We start from the raw sequence: 3384 nt of genomic DNA, 5'->3' as shown, positions 1-3384 counted from the left end.
ATATGATTACACACTTCTCCTCAGTGTATGTAACTTTCATTCGAGCAATTTCAGACTTGTCTCCTTAAGGTTCGTGTAGTTAAACCTATCGAGTTTTTAAATGTGATTTAGCAACTGCCAGTAATTTATATGGTGCTCATAAGCATGATTTACCATAATATACAATTTTCTGCATTTAATTTCTTACTGTTGTGTCGCACTAATTAACATAAGTATGGGTGGTCTAAATAGTAGCAGTTAAAGTGAAACCAGGTCCAGATGTGCCTAACTAGTCCTGAGTTGTAACTATATTGTATAATTTAAATATAATTTGTGGTCAGGAACTTGGGAAAGTAGAATGCTTCCTTCTGACAAGTTGCATGTTACAACTAAATAGTGTAGTCAGTATTTATTAATTTATTCTTTTAGCCCATTATGTCGAAAAAAGAAAGTGGGGCACATGGTCGCAAAAGACGTGCACAATTTGCAGCTTCAATGGTGGAGTCAAGCAAATTGATGAGAGCTTTCTTTGCTGAAAGTGATGACACCAGTAAGCCAACATCTGTTCCTTTTGTTGGCAGCAAAGAGGTCAAAGTGCAAGATTGTGAACATGCTTTTCATTTGAAAAAGTAAACGATGAAGAAACTGTTCTATGTACTGTTGAAAGCTACAATAATAATAATAAACAAGAGGATTACACTTTGTCAGAAACAAATCCACAGAATAGTTTTGCTAAGCTAAAAGATGGTGACCTAATAAATATTTTAACACACAGGGATATTGGATTTATGAAGTTTTATACAACAGGCTCAGCAGTTGTAACACATGCACATCGCACAGAGATTGTTAAAGCTGGAGCACATGAATTGCAACATAAAAAAAAGTCCATTTGATGCCAAAGATGGGCGTTCTACGACTACATTTTGGTTCAAAAGACGCCTTCTGAATAGACAAGAGGTCAATAGTTCCTGGTTGATGTATTCACCTCTACATAAAGCATCTACATTCATGACATCCGATAGTCGGTCTGCTTTCAAAACTCAGAATGGATTCTCCAAGTGGAAAGAATTGAAAAGTTAAATGCCCCAGAAAATAGTGACAGTCATCGTAAGTCATTTGCTGCTTGGAAAGAAACTTAGCGTCTTCAAAGTGGTATTAATGAAGAGATGCAAAGGCAAATTCAGCAAGAAAAAAATAAATGGAGAGATGTACTGCGACGGTTGCTGGACTGTACACAGTATGATTTAGATTTACACAGACTGATTTAGCTTCTCAGAATCTTGCATTTCGTGGTCATATTGAGGACCAAACCTCAAACGAAAACCCTGGAAATTTCCTGTCACTTTTGCAGTTATTAGCAAAGTATGATCCCGTAATGAGACAATATTTAGAGCTTGTTAAAAACAAGCAAACGTCAACATCTTATCTTTCTCCTGAAATCCAAAATGAGTTTATAAATCTCATGGCTTCACATGGGCGAAATTATTGTTTGTCAGCAATTTATTGCATCACTTTCAAATTTAGCTAATTCTTCAAACATATATATAAGACTTATTAAGTCAGTTTTAAATTAAACTAATCATAGACGCTTTTTTATATAATAGGTAGAACCACTTAAATCTTCTAAAAATATTACTATTAATAATAATAAGGAATCTTAATTATGAATGACAGGTAAGCCACAAACATACCTTTATATCCACTCTGCTTCAGGTATCCTCGCTAGTAGCGAAGTTTTCGGCCATTATCCCAAGATTATCTGACACGGTTGATTCTGCTTAGGGAACATAATTGTCACATATACCGTGTCTATCATTTTGGTTAATGTATTTATCAATATTTAAGAAATTTCCTCTTATATATTAAATCTAACACTGTGAGCAGCTGAAATATATATTGAATTAATTAAATTTAGTACTGTAGTTTACATAAACATATATAAATTGATGTCTTATATAGAATGTGGTAAGTTCTGGCTAGATGTCTACAGAACAATAACACAGTTCTTATAATTATAGATTGAGTAATACCTTTCCTTTCTTCTACGATATTTCCTTAAGTGTTTTTTGATGCACTTAAGACCTTTAACTATTAAAATTGATAATTTTTATGTTGGTTTTCTTTGGCTCCTGTTATGAAAGTGTATTTATGGGTTGACTTGTGGAGTTTAGAAATCTATAGTAACTTGAGAATTCAATATTTAACACTAGTATCAACTAAAAATTTTATATTTAAAACCTAGTTACGTTGTTTAATAATGCAATACAATTGGTTTTAAGTATAAACAGAATTACCTAAAGGTTGTAACAGAGTCCCTCAGAAAGTGTGATAGTTATTTTTTGAAATAAAAATAAAATAAAATTTGCTGGTGTTTCAGCATGTTTTTCATGTGAAGATTTCGAGGATGTATTTGTGTGGAAGTATCGGGAGAGACTTTTATTGCTGATTGTTTCATCGTTCACACCAGTGTGAAAGCTGATTCCTTGAGAGTTCTGATGAGATAGTTGATAAATGACGATAAAACAATGAACGGGTTTCATTAAGTATTGAAGAACAATAACTCTTGAGTACAAAGAAGGTTTGATATTTGTTGTTTTGTTGTCTTCATTAACTAAAATATGTCATAAGGATTAGCCTAATTTAAAAGTGATATAATCTGTATGGAAATATACTGAAAATCTTAACATTGTTTCAAATAAAGATTATATGTTTTTGATTAGTAAAGAACTTAGTAAAATTATGTGAATAACGGAAAGTTAACTGAAAACGTAGTAAAATCATTTTGATGCAATCACTTAAACGAATAAATCAAAGTGGAATAAATAAAACAAAAAGGTAAAACCCCTTTAAAGGATTGTCAACATTCACATTTCTTAAGACTTAACATTTTAAAATAAAAACACGGTTTGAAAACATAGCATATTCGTAGTTTACATTGGAATGTTACTGCTATTTACAGGAATCTTAAAGTTAAGGGGTCGAACTTTCATTGACACTTCCGGGAGAGAGTAATGATAACCTTTCCATGCCAACCAGTTCACACCATCGGCGTAGCTCTCGTGTTGTCCGTTCAGGTAAAGACCATTTAAGTTAGAGGTATGACATTTTCCATACCACCATCCTCCTTTGTGGTTGTTAGCACAACTACCAGAATACGTGTCGTGGTCGCTGTCCTTGGTGGAGAAATTTAACCCGCTGTGAGTTGTCATACTGTCCCCTTGGGTATCGAGGTAAAAAGTTGTTAAGTGTGGTTTATCATCAACATAATATATAACAAATAATGTGTAACATTCTATAAACATTTATTATTGGTTACAGGATGACAATCAATTAATATGTTTTCATAGATTTAATTAAGAGTTATTGATATAAAACAGCAATGGTATGTTGTTTCAGTGGAACTTT

The 3384-nt window shown here is 32.7% G+C and overlaps 1 pseudogene; it reads right to left on the bottom strand.

Annotated features, from left to right (window-relative positions):
• Window positions 1-2828: 2828 nt before the first annotated feature.
• Window positions 2829-3384, bottom strand: part of LOC106476668 — a 6079-nt pseudogene continuing 5523 nt past the window's right edge.

The sequence above is a fragment of the Limulus polyphemus genome, unplaced genomic scaffold (genome assembly GCF_000517525.1).
Source record: "Limulus polyphemus unplaced genomic scaffold, Limulus_polyphemus-2.1.2 Scaffold11178, whole genome shotgun sequence".
Lineage (NCBI taxonomy): Eukaryota > Metazoa > Arthropoda > Merostomata > Xiphosura > Limulidae > Limulus > Limulus polyphemus.
This window is presented reverse-complemented; position numbering and strand designations above follow the sequence as displayed.